The sequence below is a fragment of the Oryzias latipes genome, chromosome 3 (assembly GCF_053564925.1).
Source record: "Oryzias latipes strain Hd-rR chromosome 3, Olatipes_Hd-rR_3.1".
NCBI classification, from domain to species: Eukaryota; Metazoa; Chordata; class Actinopteri; order Beloniformes; family Adrianichthyidae; genus Oryzias; species Oryzias latipes.
This window is the reverse complement of record NC_136239.1, coordinates 32091816-32110207: the sequence shown is the minus strand read 5'-3', so window position 1 is coordinate 32110207 and position 18392 is coordinate 32091816. Positions and strand designations below refer to the sequence as shown.

The following is an 18392-nucleotide window of genomic DNA, read 5'->3' as shown; positions in this document are numbered from 1 at the left end:
ATGAAGTTGCGTGCAAAATTTCTTGAATGTTGCATGAAGATATTAAAAGTATGAAGAAAATAAAAACTAACAAGGTATTGTTTTAGTGAAACTTAATGAAGCAGGAAAAGACTTGTAACCTCCGGGTACCCCAAACAATCACTAACTATACTGTGGCTTGTACACTTTTATTGTTTTCACACTGCTGTGGATGATTGACAGAAATATATGACCTGCATTATGTGGAATGATTACATAAATAATTATAGTTTTTGATTATGCATTTACTTATTTTCTTGTGTGGAACGTTGTGTGTGTGGCCAATGGCCGTGTCTGGCTTGCTGCAAACTGAACTAGCCGGCATGAATTACCATATAAGGGCATGGAAGTGCTGGAATCTGTTTCTGTTCTTTGTCTTTGCCGAAGAAGGGATGCGGACCTAACTGTCCCTCGCACCATGAGCGGCTGGTCTCTTAATCTCGTGCTTTTACGGATAGATACAGAGACATGACTTGATTTCCACGTGTTGGGTAGTAAAAATTTGCTTTTCATGAAGGGGACCTCAGACCAGGATGGAGCAGAAGCGAAGCACTTCTTTTCTGTAGATGCCCCTGGCTCTCCATTTTGCAAAAAGGTTAAAACTTCATGCAGACTCGTGTGGTTTTTCTTTTCCCATTTGCACATCAGGTTTTTGGTGTTCTTAATCACTCGAACCTTGGAAGGGCCTACGCGGCCGCAACAATTGCAATAAGACAAACATACACAAAGCAATACTAAACAAACCTTAACCAAGAAAAGGATATGTTCTGACGGGACATGATCCTTTAAACTTGTCAGGCTTCAATTTTACCACTTGAGGCCCGCAAAAAGGTTAATAGGACTACATTTGTGCTGTTTTTCTCTTAAATAAATCAGTATAAGTCAATCTCCCTATTAAAAATGGGCGCTGTCAAAAGGTGTGTGTACTCGTGAAGTACTGCTGCTGTACTTGAGTTCTTTTAACCAACAGGCTCTCAAAAAAAGCCACAGAAATAGATGGCTATCTCTGACTTACACTTTGCCTCCCTTAATGTCGACAAAGCCTGAAAAAAGCATTCTTTCTGCAATATTGTAATAAATAACTTATTGTGAAGTCAATGTTTACTCCCCACATGTGTAAAAAAGACTGTAGGTGCAAGGATCATATTTCCTTTTGTATAGAAATGTTTAAAGTATTGTGGATACATGCAAACAAAGTCATAACACACAAACAGCCACTATAATGTACCAAAAAATCTATTTAAAATAAATTGTGCTGAACACACTGCTTTACAATTTAATTTACATTTGCAGATTTTACCCCTAGAACTTACAATCATACCCAATTTAAAGTTTAAAAAAATTAAAAACGTTTCCGAACACTGTACGGACACAGGGATGCTATGCTGGCATCCCTGCCCTTAGACCCCCCTTCGCGGTGCCCTTAGACACCGCGAAGGGGGGTCTAAGGGCAGGGATGCCAGTATAGCTTAGTCAGTTTGTTAGTTCATTTTAGTATTTTCCTATTGAACTATTCATGATCCTTTTGAGTTCATGTTTACTTCAAAGCCCATCGAGACGACTGTTGTTGTGATTATGGGCTATACAAATAAAATTGAATTGAATTGTAAAAACTATCAACAATTAAAAAATGTTCATTAGTAAAACAGAATCATGTGCTTAAAGTTGCAAATCCTCATTCACGTTTCACTTTACGTTTACAAACTGCTCTGAATAAACACCTGATGAACATGAAGGAGGTCAGAAACACGAGCAGCACTGCTGCAGTCAGGAACAGAACCACATCCACAGAGTGGTAGGAGAACCATGACATGTTGTAGGACTGAGCTTTCAGGTGAGCAGCACCTTTGTGTCTCATGACAAACTCTATCCAGAAGAGAGCTTTGTCCATCGGCTTCACTGGCTGATCTCTGTGCAGCCTGGAGAGTCTCTGCATGTTCATCCTGTAGGAGGGTTCAGTCAGGACTTCCTGTATGGCCTTCGGGAAGCTTTCATCTTTGTCCACTGTGGATACTGAGAGAATTTTTGCTCCCCCTCTTTCCTGCAGCCGGAGAAGGTTGTCATACTGATCAAAATACATGGGCAGACCCACAACTGGGACTCCGTGATAAATGGCTTCTTGGACTCCATTAGTTCCTCCATGAGCCACAAACAGCTTGATCTTTGGATGTCCTAGAAGGTCATTCTGAGGCATCCAGTCCACCACTAAAGTGTTGTTGCCTAAAGAGGCAGGTCTTTTGCCTTTGTACCTCCAGATAACTTTCTGTGGCAGTTTAGCAAAAGCTGCAGCGATCCCATTTGCCAAGTCATCAGGAAGTTCACTGACAAATGTTCCCATTGGCATGATGATGACTCCATGTTCTCCAGAACTCTGTACAAACTCCTCCAAATGTTCAGGAAGGGGTTTAGCAGATTTACACTGAAACCCTCCCATGTACACAACATTGGGCATTGTGGGGCGTGGATAGTCAAACACAAAATCTGTTTTCATCAACCAAATGTCTGCATCTGTCTTGATCTGATTGAAGTCATGATCAGGACCAAGGTACTTGTCACATGTCGGTTGGTATATTTGCTTAGCTAACACATCATTTTGTACGTATGTTAATAAATAAAAAAATATGTTTTTAACTCTTTGCAAAAAGGTCATCCTGTCAGTGTTGCCTGATCCTGTTACAGGAACGTAGGATAAAGGAGAAGGAGCGATGGAGAAATGAGCCTCTTCAACTATTAACCAGCGACCCATATAAACCAATGGAAGATTTAAATATTTGGCCAAAATGGCTCCACCACCCCAACAGGGGTCAGCCAGTACCAGATCAAACCTGCTCTCATGCAAGGTTTTTATCAGCGCCAGATCATCTAGCATGGCTGACACAAACTCACATAAAACTGTGTGGAAATCTTTAAAAATACCAATCATACCGATGGTCATGTGGACAAAACCTGTCAAAGGGAGGGTACCGCGCCCAAACTACACAGTTTCTTTCATAACGTTTTTGATTAACTTCTCATCTATGTTTTTCTCCACAGAAATTGATAATGTTTTGTAATAGGACGAGTTCTCCTTAATGTACCAGCTTTTGCTGGAACGGACAACAGTCAAGCTGTGTCCTCTGGAGTGTAAAGCTTGAAGTAGGATGTCCATGTTGATCCAGTGGCTGCCCTCTGCAGGAATGACCAGGATGTTGCCCCCATGACAGAAGTGGAGCGTGAGGAGGACCAACAAAGCACTGCAGCCCTGGGTCAGCTTCATCTGTCGTTAAAGCAATCAGAACAGATAAATGTTTATGGCTCTGAGGAATTACTTCAATCTTTATCGCAGCATAAAACATTACAGAAAAACAAACATAAAAAAGCCATCCATAATATAAAGTACAGAATAAAAATGTTATGAGAAAAAAATATAGTTTATATGAAAAAGGTCCCTGTTTTAGATACATAATGTGCTTTTGATTTCACAATGTGTGTTTAATAACAGAGTCAAAGACGAATGTGTTCTCAAAACTGAGTATGTTTTAGTCCACTGGGGTCCAAACTGCTGTAGTTGTTTTCCAAGTAACCATGTCCTGGATTTTCCCGATTGCCTATATACCATATGATTCCAGGGATTTATTGACAGAACACACCTGATCCATGAAATCAGAAACAACTAAGGAAGGCTACCCTGGAGAACAAGCAGGCCAGTAGCTCTGGAGGACTGTAGGGTTGAGAGATCACTCAGCAGACTGTTCAATCCAGAAAAATCAATTCAAAAAGGCTTTTATAGTTCTTTCTTTGTGTAACATTCAACAGAGGTGATAAAAGAATCCAAATAAACAGACAAATGTTCAAACAGTGGCGGAGCTGGAACATTTTATATGGGGGTGCTGACGGGGGCAGAAAACTTTTGAAGGGGATGAGAGAAGCAGAGGAAGGGGGGGGGGGCGTCCTTTCTGCGTATTTTTGAAAGGCTAAAAAAAGGCTTTTCAAAAAGTTTTATTCTCATATTTTTTGTGTTATTGTTGGGGTGCTTTATAAAACAAATGCTTAGAGGAGCTTGTATTGTTGACTCAAAAATTGAGGGAAAAAGTGGGGGGCAAGGTTTTTTTCTGTGGGGGGCAGCTGCCCCCCTTTGCTCCCCACAGCCAGTAGCGCCTCCAGAAATTTTTCATGGGGGTGGCCGGTAGGGGGCCACATTAAATCTTGGGGTGGCACACAAAAACCATGAGCTAAATTTTTTTAATTCATTCTACTAAACATAGTAAAACAACCTTTAGAAAACCAACAGAAAGTAAAATGCCTACTGATTTTTTTCTAGAACATTAACTTATAGTTGATACTACTATAGATTCTAGTAGATATCATTAGGCCAGTGTTTTTCAACCATTTTTGAGCCACGGCACACTTTAACTTTGACAGAAATCCCGCGGCAAACCAGCAAAATAAAATGTAAAAAAATTTTTAGAAAAAAAGGAGAAACTCATAGTCTGTTTTGATCTACAGTCCCTCTGCAATCTCACATGCATTTTTGTGATTATTGTGGCAGAAAAAGCTGATGTAATAAAAGTTAAGTGAAAAGATTCAAAAACTGTTTGATGTGTGTTCGTTGTTGTTACAAGACGTTAAGAGGATAGACTCATTGTGCGCTGAGATGCTGTCACTTTAACCCAATGCATCATGGGAGATGTAAACAGCCGCCAAACGCAAAAAGACTAGCGTCTCTGAGTTTCATTGTTTTGTTCACTTTTTTCACGGTCTGACACCGGATTCTGTGGAAAGCTACACCACTAAAGATGAGCTTTATCTGGTACTTTTGTTGGAACTGAGCGGCTTTATGAGCAGAATCAGAACAAGGAAGTGAAGACTTTAACCACTTCTGATTGGTCAGACTGATGACATGTGATTAAGCCTCCTAGAATGATTGGTGGAGACAGTAAAAGGGGCGTGACCTTTCAGAAAACAGTTAAAACTGCAGCTAAATCGGGGTACCGTCATTCTTATCAAAATGTTTTTAATAGAATCAAATAAACACAAAGAAAAAAAGTATTTACGATCTTTCATATCCTAATTTCAAAGTGTTTTATCAGGGGCTGTTTGGATGAACACAGAGCTGATATCCTGGATATGGAAAATGTTTTAGACCAGTTAATGACGGTAATTTCCCACGGCACACTGGTGCGCTGCGGCACACTGGTTGAAAAACACTGCATTAATTCTAACTTCACCAGTTGGTCCAGGAACAGGTGGAAGACTTTTTGCTGAGTTCTGCCTTGTTTCTCTGAGCAATGATGCTGACTGTCCCTCATCAGATGCCGTCTCATCTTTGTCTTCCTCATTCTCTTCTGTCATTCATGCTGGCTGTGGATCATGCTGCTCTGTCTCATCTTCCTCCTCCTCACTACACCTCTGTTGCTCCCCTACCATCTCTTTCGCTCCTTCTGCTGTACTTTTCTTCTTAAAATAAGAATATATGTTGAATTTCTCTTCATTCTCTGAAAATTGACTTACACAAGCATCAACTATGACTATAGGTAACTATATGTGGAAACAGGACAAAAACCCATCAAAATGTTGTGGTAACACAACAACCAGTGCTTAAATATTGCCATAAAAATGAGAGGTGCGTGTGACAGGGCCATTCTTTTTTACATATTAATGAAAAGTAATGGCACATTCACCACCGCTGATGATGTCGGCGTATTTGCACCAAGTATTTGCGCAAAATACAGATCAGGTGACCTAAAGTACAGTAAAGAGATTGTTAAAGGACACCACTGAAAATATTTAACAGGCATGAAAAGAAATGTAGTGTTTTGGGATGTGTGATTGTGTGTGCATGTGAGTGCGTGCGCGCGCGCATGTGTGTGTGCGTGCGTGCAGAAACTGGTGCTCGCGCGATGCAGAAAGAGAGGGGGAGAGCGCGTGTGAGTGTGTGGAGCACATACACACGCGGTCAGTCGCCGTTTTGGACTTAAGGAAACAGTACTAAAGAAAGTTCACCTTTAGTAACTGAGACTGGTTCTTTTGTCAAACCGGCCCGGAGGCTCTGGGGGTTCGAACGCGGAAATGAACCCCACGTCTTATACATGTTCTGCGTCCAGCGGCTCGTCTTTAGATGTCTGCGCACTCAAAGGCAGCAGGGAGGGGAGGAGGTGTCGGCCTGTTTAGGTGATCAGAGCGACTTGCCCGCTTGCTGGCTGTGCATTTGGGATGAAATGCACAGCCACTGGGGCACAGCCACTCCGACACCTGGCCACTGGGGTGGCTCCACCCCCAGGTAAAAATAAGGGAATAAGTTTTAAATAATCAGACTTGTTGATATATTTTTCTATGAAATAAAAAAGTATTTAGCTCACTATTGGATAAATGCCACATTTGGGATGCAAGAAAATACATTTGTGAGAAACTGTCATGTTAATAGCAGAGAACTAAACTTTACTCCTACAGGCCTAATATCTGAAATTTCCACATGAGACTTCTTCTTTGATCAAATAAACAATTTAAATGGCCCACTTTGTTTTGGTCAGATCATGTTTCCTATCTCTACCCGAGTTGCTTAATTCCTCTGGGAATGGGCCAACAACAGTTTCCTGTTCCCTGAAAGGAACGGACAATTTTCTAAAGAATTTACTGGTAAAAATAATAATAATAATAATAATAATAATAATAATAATAATAATAATAATAATAATAATAATAATAATAAAAAGTCGTCCTCAAAACCCACACAAATCTAAATATATATATATATATATAATTTTGTCTACTGATACATAAAACAAAGGGGAAAAACATGTTTGCATGATGTGTTTGCTCGAAACATTTAAAGTCCGGGAAGCCATTTGATTTTAAATCAGTTTTAACGTATGGCATGCAGCATGATTGTAGCATGTTAGTTTACCGCTGTTGACACACTGTCCGTGGTGTGAACTGAACGAAAGCGTCTTACTCACCGTGACAGTGACGCGGGGAGCCTGGCTGCAGCACTTCCAGCAGCGTCCGCTTTGAAAAAAATAAAAAATAATGAGTTATAACGATAGAGAAGACATCACGTGATTCCTCACGGTAGGCAAGCACCGCCATCTTGGTGAGGTCAAGTCACTGCTGCAGTGCATGCATGTGAACACATTTTTTGTAAAATGCCAGTTCATTCTGCGGGGTTCAACTGCCAAAATCGGAGAAATGAGTCCACGAAGGAGAAAGGCACAGCATTTGACAGGTAAGTTCTATATTTTTTTTCTTTTTAATGCTGCAGGGGCTTCATTAGTACACATGTTGACATGCATGATGCTGCAGGGCTATTATAATCAGCATGCTGCATGAATGAAGTCCGTATAATTTGCTGTCGACATAAATGTAAACTTTATTTTGTTAAACCTATATACAGTATACTAGGACTAGGCTGTTATAGTAATATAGATTTAGACATTTCTGACTTTTCTGTCTGAGTATTCTGTAGATTTTGACATTTCTGAACTTTTCTCGCAGGTTTCCAATGGATTCAGACTTAAGGAAAAAGTGGGCCTTAGCAATAAAAAGAGCTAACCCAGTTGGATCACTGTGGTGACCAACTAGCAATACACTCGGGCTATGTTCAAAACAGTTTGTGGAACCAGATTTTGATAAGGCTGGCCAGACTGCTTGAAACCCGGCACCATACCATCTGTGTTACATACACCAAAGTGATCACTCACATGAATCAGTATGGTAAATCTATTGTTTTTTTTTTGTTTTTTTTTTTTTTTTTAGGGTAAATCCATTGTTAACTTTTGGGCTTTTAGTTGACTTATTGTTATTATTAATTGACTTATTTATTGTTAGTTATTCTTTTAATTGACTTACTATTGATTTATTATTTTCTATTACTATTATTGACTTATTGTTGGGATTTTCTCAATAATTTAAATTACATGTCAAGTAGGTCTAAAACTTTAAATGTTTAGAAACTATTTTTAAAAATTCTTTGTAATAATTTTTTTATCTGAAAGAAGTCCAACTGTGCATGTTTCATTAAGGTTTGAGCTTTTAAGGCTGCCTCTCTTATTTAACAACAAATGATGTATCTATATCCTCCTGAGACCTGGCCCATTCACTTATGTCCTTTATAATGGACATTTTGTTTACCTGTATATTTTTAAGGAATTAAGAGATACCTTTCCAAATCCTATTCTTCTCTGTAGAGGACATCCTGGGCTTTTCATTGATGTGTCATGTGATGAGTTTGCATGCTGGGAACTTTAAGTTTTACCTCTACAAAGATGGGTTCCATGCCATTTACCTAATTTTATGGAAAGGTGAAAGGCAAGTCAAATATTATGTATCTATTCCTTTTTTTACCATGATAATGATATATTCTTGGTCATAAACATGTTAGGAACAATATTTTTAGATCTGAAAAAAGTTTCATGTTTTCAGTTTTAAAACAGCAGGCATTTAATGAATGTCCACTGTAGAGGACACCTGGACCATTTTAATGTATTTAATGGCTGCACATGATTTTAGGATGAAAAAGAGGAGCAGAGAGGATTCTATACCAGATAGTTGAGAGAGATTCAGATTTGGAGCTTTCAGATATAAAAAAGTATGAGGAGGTTGAGATTCAGGAAAAAAATAACTGTTATTTTTTTAAATAACTTGATTTTTTTGTGTTTTTTAAACGTCCATCATAACAGGTTTACACCTACCAGGGCGCCCTGCCTATCAAGATGATGCCAAAGTTTGTAAATACCGGAGTTCAATCTTGTACTTTTCACAGTACATTGATAACATTTTTGAGGATCTGTTTTTGATCTAGTTTTGTTCCAACTACCGGGGGAATCACACTCCTCAGCCTCTCTAGGAAAGTCTATAGGCCACAGTACTGGAGAAGATAGTCGGTCCGATAGTCGAACCTCAGATCCAGGAACAACAGTTGGGTTTCCGTCCTGGTCGTGGAACAGTATAACAGCTCTACACCCTCTCTGGGGTGCTGGAGGGAATGCGGGAGTTCGCTCATTCAGTCCAGAGAAGGCGTTCGACCACGTCCCCCATATTCTGTGGAGGGTACTATGGGATTATGGGGTCCGGGGAGCCTTACTGAGGGCTGTCTGGTCTCTGCATGACCGGAGCAAGAGCTTGGTTCGCATAGCCGGCAGTAAGTCAAACCTGTTCCCGGTGCACGTTGGAGTCCAGCAGGTCTGCCCTTTATCACCGGTTCTGTTCATAGTTTTTATGGACAGAATTTCTAGGGCACAGGCAGGGGCCGGAGGGGGTCTGGTTTAGGGACCACAGTTTCATCTCTGCTCTTTGCAGATGATGTTGCCCTGTTTGCTTCATTAAGCCGGGACCTCCAGCATGCATTGGAGTGGTTTGTGGTAGAGTGTGAAGTGGCCGGGATGAGGGTCAGCACCGCTATATCTGAGGCCATGGTTCTCGACCAAAGAAAGGTAGTTTGCCATCTCTCGGTGGGTAGAGTGTCCCTGCCCCAGGTGGAGAAGTTTAAATATCTTGGAGTCTTGTCCATGAGTAAGGGAAGACAGGAGCATGAGATTGACAGGCGGATCGGAGCAGCGTCCATAGTTATGCGGCTGCTGTTCCGGTCCATTGTGGTGAGAGAGCTGAGCCGGAAAAAAAAAGCTCTCAATTTACCGGTCGATCTTCCTCTGTAGCAGATGGGCCAACTAGTAACAAAAGAGTGATACAGAATTTTATTGTTTTAGAACAAAATTTAATGTTTTTTGGGTAAATATCACTTTAAAGATTTAATCTGCTCCTTTTTTCTGGTTTTCCAAATTGACTTCTATTTTCACAGAAATATCGTCCTGTTATCCTCTACAGTGGACCTGTTGGGAAATTAAATAAAAAACATTTTTAAAAAAAATTAAAATTGTAAGGTGTTTATTTAGGCCCAAATGGATAGGAAATCACAAAAAAACAGTAATTGTAAGACACTTTTTTTTCCTCGGTTCTCAGGAGGATATATATTAGATATATCATATATATACATATGCATGTATAAATATATACATACATACACACACACATATATATATATATATATACACACACATATATATATATATATATATACATACATACACACATATACATATATACACATATACATATATATATTTATACACATATATATGTATCAGTGACGTGCAGTCAGGAGAGGCAGGTGAGGCTGTGCCTCACCTATCATTATGGAAAGAAAAGAGAAAAATAAATTCAATTATTATATTTAATCAGTAATTTGTGTTTTGCAGTCATTTTCCATTTAAATGTACCATTTTTGGGTGTTTTTTTCTTTTCAAAATCGCTGAATTTCCGCATTTGCCGTTCAGATACTAAGAAGTGACGTGCGATGAGGCACCAGCCCGCTGACCCTCACCTTGGATTGCGCAATACCTATGCAGTCAGACGGTACTGCTCTCTCTGTATGTCAGTTCAATCACTTGTACTATATGAGCTGAGTTTACATAAATCAGCAGATGTATATGATGTACAGTGTTTGCTTTTATAAATAACTGTATGTGATGGACGTGTTTCTTGTGCTGAGTGCTTAACGCCTGCAAAAAAGCCGCTGGGTGAGGCCAGCAGTTCTCGTGCCTCATGCTAGGGGGCGCCGGTGAGCCCTGAGATTATGACGCTAAAAATACTAGAATAAGTGAAAGCAAGTGGCAAGTCATTTTCTTCAGAAGGAGCGGCGTATGGACTTTATTTACAAGTAAAGGTAAGACGATAATAACGTTTGTGCTTTTTTCTATGCTGCAGTTTGTATATGAAAAAAACATGTTGAAATAATATTTTAAACAAAACACGTTAACTGTTGTCAAATGGTGAATAATTTACTCAGTATGGTTCATATGTTTGTAAATCTGACTAATGACGTCAGTGCCTCACCAGCCATTAACCTCACCGCACGTCACTGATATGTATATATATATGTATATATACATATACATATATATATATATATATATATATATATATATATAATATAAAAAGCTACTTAGATGCCACTAAAGGCAATAGAAAGCAATGTCATGTGGCCGCTGATGGCTTCTCAAGCGGGCGTGTCTCCTCTAGCAATATAACTCATTGGTCACGCGCGGCGCTTCTGCTCACATGGACCAATTGGAGAGGACGGACCAGCGGCGTCAATGAAGTTAGATATTTATTTATTTATTATTTTTATTGAACGTATGTGGAATACAAGTTAAAAATGTATCATTTATAACAATAAAAGGCAAGAGTGAAATACAGTTCTGACTACAAGTCAACATTGTTTTAACTTTTGAAATTCTTAGCTATTCAGTACAAAAGAAAACGTAATATACTGTAACGATCAAGCCAGATCGTCACTTCAGCGGGGTAGCGAAGCCAACTGCTCATGAAGAGGCTTCAAGGGAGAGCTGTCTGTGCCCCATACACCGCACGACCCCGGACAGTCTCAAGGACACACAAACAGCCAAACAGCATGGAGTGTCACTTAAGTTCACCCTCTGACTCAAGGTTTCACCCTAAAGCTCCCCACTTCCCATGAGCCTTTGGGGCTGAAGGCAGGGCCAACCCCCAGGTCGCTACAATACTTTTCTTTTTAAACAAACTGGTGGTAAAGAATAACCAAACTAAACATTCACAGAGGGGTCTGTGAAGGTAAATCAGGGGTCTTTCAACACTTGCAATATCGTCAAACAAATTGTTGATTCTCTGCTTTTCCACTCTTATTTCACTTTTGGACCTTGATTTCCAAGTCAAATGCAAAACATATTTCGTTCTTTCCTTTTATATTTTCTTATTATTAGCCTCAGAGAGCCATGTTTAGCACTACTTGTCGAGTTTTTGTCAGATAATTGTGTGGTGTCTGTTAGAGTTTATTCTTAGCAAGAAGACATTTTCTATGTTGGAAATTTATTTGTTTAAAACAAGACTTGTTAGAGAAAAACGTGTAACTTTCTCAATTTATTTTCATTTTGAAATTATAAATTTTTTAAATTTACCATTGGGTAGGGTTTTCTCTACAAACCAGTAATCGCCTTAAAAGCAATGGCTCCACATTTCAAAAATGTGTTTAATTGAAGCATTCATTCTTTACCAGTAAAATAATACAATATAATAAAATTATAGTAATAAGAAGTCTAAAAACTTGATCTCACGAGCTAATTATTAATTACTTTTATTGTTCAAATCTAAATTCTATTCGTGTTTCACTTTACATTTACAAACAGCTCTGAATAAACACCTGATGAACACGAAGGAGGTCAGAAACACGAGCAGCACCGCTGCAGTCAGGAACAGAACCACATCCGCAGAGTGGTAGGAGAACCATGACATGTTGGAGGACTGAGCTTTCAGGTGAGCAGCACCTTTGTGTCTCATGACAAACTCTATCCAGAAGAGAGCTTTGTCCATCGGCTTCACTGGCTGATCTCTGTGCAGCCTGGAGAGTCTCTGCATGTTCATCCTGTAGGAGGGTTCAGTCAGGACTTCCTGTATGGCCTTAAGGAAGCTGTCATCTTTGTCCACTGTGGTTATTGACAGAACTATAGCTCCATCTCTTGCTTGTAGACGGAGAAGGTTGTCATATTGGTCAAAAAACAAAGGCAGACCCACAACTGGGACTCCGTGGTACAAAGTCTCTTGGACTCCATTAGTTCCTCCATGAGCCACAAACAGCTTGATCTTTGGATGTCCTAGAAGGTCATTCTGAGGCATCCAGTCCACGACTAAAGTGTTGTTGCCTAAAGAGGCAGGTCTTTTGCCTTTGTACCTCCAGATTACTTTCTGTGGCAGTTTAGCAAAAGCTGCAGCGATCTCATTTGCCAAGTCATCAGGAAGTTCACTGACAAATGTTCCCAGAGACATGATGATGACTCCATGTTCTCCAGAACTCTGTACAAACTCCTCCAAATGTTCAGGAAGGGGTTTAGCAGGTTTACACTGAAACCCTCCCATGTACACAACATTGGGCATTGTGGGGCGTGGATAGTCAAACACAAAATCTGTTCTCATCAACCAAATGTCTGCATCAAGAACCAAACGATTAAAGTCATGATCAGGACCGAGGAACTTGTCACATATTGGCTGGTAAACATAATTAACGGCTGTGTAGCTTTGCAGTTGTGTTACAAGGTACAAAAACATGTTTTTAACTCTTTGAAAGAAGTTCATTCTATCAGTATTTCCTGATCCTACTATTGGGACATAGGATAAAGGTGACGGAGCGATGGCAAAATGAGCCTCTTCGGGTACTAACCAGCGAACATTAAAAACCAAAGGAAGATTTAAATATTTAGCCAGAATGACTCCGCCCCCCCAGCATGGGTCAGTAAGCATCACGTCAAACTTGCTCTCATTTAAAGTTTTCATCAAAGCTTTGTCATTCATTGCAGCTGTCACAAATTCACCCACAGGTTCGTGAGCTTCTCTTAATTTACCAATCATACCTAGGCTCATATGCAGGAAGCTTGTTATAGGGAGAGCCCCACGCTGAAAGTGAATAAACTCAGTTATAAATTCAGTAATTAACTTTTGATCCATGCTCCTCTCCACTGGGACGGTGAAACTCTTGTAATGGGGCGCGTGCTCCTTGATGTACCAACTCTTGCTTGAGCGCAGAACGGTCAAGCTGTGTCCTCTGGAGTGTAAAGCTTGAAGTAGGATGTCCATGTTGATCCAATGGCTGCCCTCTGCAGGAAAAACCAAGATGTTGCCTCCATGACAGAAGCTGGTTGTGAGGACGAGAACCAGCAAAGCACAGCAGCACAGAGGCAACTTCATCTGTGATTAAAAAAAACAAAAACAAGTGACACTGATTTACCTGCATGCATTTATTTCTCTAAGACAAATTATTGGTACTCACTCTTTTTCCAAGCAGACAGGAAATTATTTTAAGGGAATTTGGTGTGAACCATCAGCACGCCAAACGCTGAAAAATACAGCAATTCAGGTGCTTCAAGTGCACTTCAGCTCAGAGGACCTTTCAAGCTAAAGTCAGTAATAATCAGTCTGTGTGCAAAGAGCATCAGATAAAACGTTTACTGATTGACAGAATCAGTGCAATGACATCTAAAAGCAATTCAATCATTCAAACAAAAGTATTCTTTGGTACCTTTACGGTGCAATTATGTGCCTTGAAAAAAACAAATGCATTTAAAACTTACTTGTAAAGTTGTGTTTGCCAACTTTTAATGTGTTCTTACAACTTGTGGAACCTTTATATAAATTAAAAAGCTCATCATTGTAAGAAACAAGAAATCAACTTGTTCTTTTGCCAGTTTGCTGCATAGCAATATCTTTTCTCCTCTCAACAGAAAAAACAAATGGTGAAAAATATATTTATTTCTTTTTCTTTTCCAACTATTATTTTCTCATTTTAATCTAAATTTTGAGAAACACTTTTAAAATTGAAAACAGTCAGAATTTCTTATAGCTTTCACCCGTATTTTCATTGTTTTACAGCTCATGTTTTAGTATCAATCCTTCACCCAAAGTGACACATTTATTTATTTTATGACTCAAAATACAAACAGTAGAAAGGATAATCAGAACATTGCAGCTGACATGAGACGCGGCCATTACTCTTCCACCGTTAGGCCAATCAGTTTGTTTCAATAATGCAAATTTTTAAACCTTATCCACCTGACCAGAAAAAGGCCATTTGATCCTTTTCTTTAAATGCACCAAAAACAACAATTTCCAGAATTTTCCATCCCTTCAGATTTGGTGTAATCAAAAATCTCCAATTGTCCTCTGTAGATACCAAAAGGAATGAATTCAGTGGTGTGCATTGGCTGGGAGATATTCAGGTTTAAAAGTGTCCTCTGTAGAGGTTGATGGAGGAGATTATTAAGGCTTACAAATTTTTTAACCTTCCTTTATTGTTTTTTTCCAACTCATTTTTGTGTAGTTTAACAATTACACAAGTCAAACAGGTACCTGTTTGGAATTACAGCTGAAGCTTTGGATCACGTGTCAAACTCAAGGCCCGCGGGCCAAATGTGGCTTTACGTGGCCCACAGAACATATAAGTTGATAATTTTTGTAAAATAAAAATTGGTGTGTATTTATTCATATCTATGGGGAATTGGACTTGAAATATCTGATTGGGCAACTATACATTAGGACTTAAACACTGTCCGTATAACCTACCTAACCTGACAGAATCAAATTTAAAAGGATTTATACTAGAGTAACAAGCAAACATATTTTTTTTTATGCAACTGTAATTGTCACTTTAAAAAGTTATAATAAATAAACAAAGGAGTTATTTAACATTAAGGAGTACAGTAGTTACATTTATTTTTCATTACATTTAGTTTCATGCATAAGTTATATCTGGCCCTTTGAGGACAGCCGCTTTGCTGATGTGGCCCTCGGTGAAAATGAGTTTGACACCCCTGCTTTAGATGCTTGAAGGTGCTTGCTTTAACATTGAGGGGAAACTTTCTTTGACCTATTCTCTTAAGAGATTTTGCAACCAGTAAATAATAATGTTTAGTTTGTAAAATCCTTTATCCTAAAAAAAAGGAAGATTTTAATTAGTTTTTTTAAGTTTCCTAAACTTTTTTGGTAAGAAAAGATAAAAACATTTAATTTCAGGGAAAATTATAAACATTTGTGAGACTTAGCAAAAGGAGAATTTCTTTTTTATTTTGACAACTGGGGAGATTGTTAAAGTTTCCTTAGAATCAACAGGAAATCATCATAATAAAGAAAGAGATATTTCTAAAAGTGACATTATTTGTGAAAGGCAACATGTACTGGCACAAAATAACACAACAGATAAATCACCTGACAAAATGTAAATGGCAGGAAAAAAAACAAGTTGCTGCAAGTTAGAAGCCATTTTTCTAGATGTACCTTAAAGCTACTGAATGTGCTTAGATTTCTTACAGAAATAAGAAAATTAATGTTGTTCTAGAAAAATCTGTTGGTAACACGTAGCGTCCCAGCTTTTTCTCACATCACTCCTGCTATAATCAGCTGCTCACAATGTTAAACCATGAATGGTATTAAAGATGAGATGGTAATGAGTGTCAGATGTTTATCCATGTTTATGAGGAACTCATGTTTAAATCTGGTAAGATCATGATAATATTTGTATCATTTTCTGAAATAAATGATTTGCACAATGTTAGTTATTGAACTAAAAAAAAGTTGGTGTGTCTTTGTTACTAACCATAACACACTGATGAATTGGAGTCTTGAATGAAAATCATTTTTACTGAGCTGCAAGGTTAAACATTACATCAGTTTCCCCTTTGTACAGACTAACTTTTGCTTATGTTTTGGTTCTGACTTGCTCTGGATTATTTGTACCTGGGAGTGGCCGGCAGTTTCTCCTGCCTTTTTTGGACACTAGGTTTACAAACTGAATCAAAGCGTGCATTAGGCTCTGTTGAGCTTTGAACCCCAGGAAGATAAGAGGTGCTGTTAACGTGCCTGATTTGTGAATGCCTGAAATAACTATTTATTTCTACAGCAGGTCACATTACATCTCTTTGACTCTTGACACATCAAGAGTCAATGATGTAGGGTGTGACCTTTGATCACACCCCACAGTGGGAGGCTCAAACGGCATGACATGACTTTACAGCACAAATCTATGGCTTGTTAAACTTGATCTTTTTCATCTTTGTACAGTTTTGTCAGTTCTGACTTGCATGGTGAAAGAGAGAGGAAGACATAAACAAGTCTGATATTCACCTCTTAGTGTAATGAATAAGATGTAGATATTATAAAATCTATTGAGGTAAAACACAACTAGATTTTGTCCTTTTGTAAAAAAAAAAATAGAAATTGTCAGATAAATTAAATACAATTTAGAACTTAAAACAACTTGAAGAAATAAAATTGAAGTTTGGTCATTTTGTTAAAGAAAAAAAACAGTTGATCGAGAGACGGACACAGGATTTGTTACTAAGTTGGACCACAATTTGTAAGAGTATCCAAGATAAGATGCTGAGTGTATTTAAAGTCCGAAATCTTAAATGTGGATAGAAAATCTGTATATAAAAATGTATGTAATATATATATATATATAAAATAAAATAAGAAAACTGTTTGGAACTGTTCCAGCCTGAGCTCCTCTATAACATCTACTGCATAGAATCTCTTCTAATCTTTTTCGATAGTTTTTGCTGATATAATGTTATAAAGTCACTGAACAGTTTAAGAAAAAATGCAGATCGTTCATGTTAACAGTTAATGAGCACAAATGTTCTCAGACCCTTTCATGGATGCGTGAGATAACGGTGAAGAAGTGACGGCCAAATGAGCCTCCCCTGATATTGGCTAGCGAGCATTATAAACTACAGGAACATTGATATATTTAGCCAAAACAATTACTCCAGCAGGAGTTAGTGAGCACCAGGTCAAATTTGCTTTCATTCAAAGTCGTAATCAGCACCGAATCATCCAGGGTGACTGAGACGAACTGCATGAATTTCAATGAATTTGCCAAACCTTCGCATCATTGCCTGGAGGCTTGTCAAGGGGAGAGCACCGCGTTCAAACTGTACGATGTCTGTGTGGCCTTATGGGTTCCCCAACCTGCTGAGTGAAGCCATCCGAAAACTAAACAGATAAGTGCAGGACAATAAAGTGGTTGGTTGGTACTAGCAGTCAAACAAACTATACAAATCTCTAATACCAAAAGGTTATTAGAATACCCATGCTAAGAGACACACAGACACCTTATAAACACCGGTTACACCACAAATAATGGATGGACCACATCAAAGCATGCACACAAACCCTGCAGCTCCAGTATGCATTCCCAGACGCCACAAACAATCCTGATGCGTACTGGTCATGCCCAACAGCACAGACCGGTGACAGCTGACGCCGTATAATGAGATGTAAATGGCACCGGGTCTGTTCATTTGGGTAGTTTATAAGAATTTTTCTGATGATAATGGTAATTACAGAGTTACACTATAATATGTTTACTTGATATTTGTACATGTAACCCTTGTGCTATCCTAGGCACTTTAACATTGGGAGTTGGGTCATCTTGACCCATTAGACAGTGCACTAAACCTTTTTTCTTCAATGATTTGTGATCTTCACTGGTGTCCATTACATGAAATCTTTTCACCTTTATCCACCTTTGTCATGTTAGGAATAACACGTCAATGTAAGGGTGGGGTCATGTAAGATAGCACAAGGGTTAATACTATACTAATATGAATAATCTGAATCAGGGCCAATAAATGATCTATGCTTCTTCATTGGTACAGTATCATATCTTTTATTATGGCATGGATTTAATTTAGTATACTAAGGATGTGGTCATACATACCTTTCCTTCTTCCCACTCCATTTTAAAGACCCAAAATCTATTAGACAAAGATTTTATTGAATGTTTTCACTGATATTTTTATATACATGTATGGTAAACACTC

The 18392-nt window shown here is 38.7% G+C and overlaps 2 pseudogenes across 2 annotated transcripts; both read right to left on the bottom strand.

The window, feature by feature from the left end:
- Nucleotides 1-167: 167 nt before the first annotated feature.
- LOC101175123 (UDP-glucuronosyltransferase 2C1 pseudogene) lies at nt 168-8143 on the bottom strand (annotated as a pseudogene). Its single transcript, XR_013654903.1, has 2 exons — nt 6954-8143; nt 168-3274 (listed from the first exon to the last, which is right to left on the bottom strand). The product of XR_013654903.1 is annotated as a UDP-glucuronosyltransferase 2C1 pseudogene (transcript).
- Nucleotides 8144-11767: 3624 nt separating this feature from the next.
- LOC101170012 (UDP-glucuronosyltransferase 2A2 pseudogene) lies at nt 11768-14026 on the bottom strand (annotated as a pseudogene). Its single transcript, XR_911593.4, has 2 exons — nt 13847-14026; nt 11768-13764 (listed from the first exon to the last, which is right to left on the bottom strand). The product of XR_911593.4 is annotated as a UDP-glucuronosyltransferase 2A2 pseudogene (transcript).
- Between the last annotated feature and the right edge of the window lie 4366 nt (nt 14027-18392).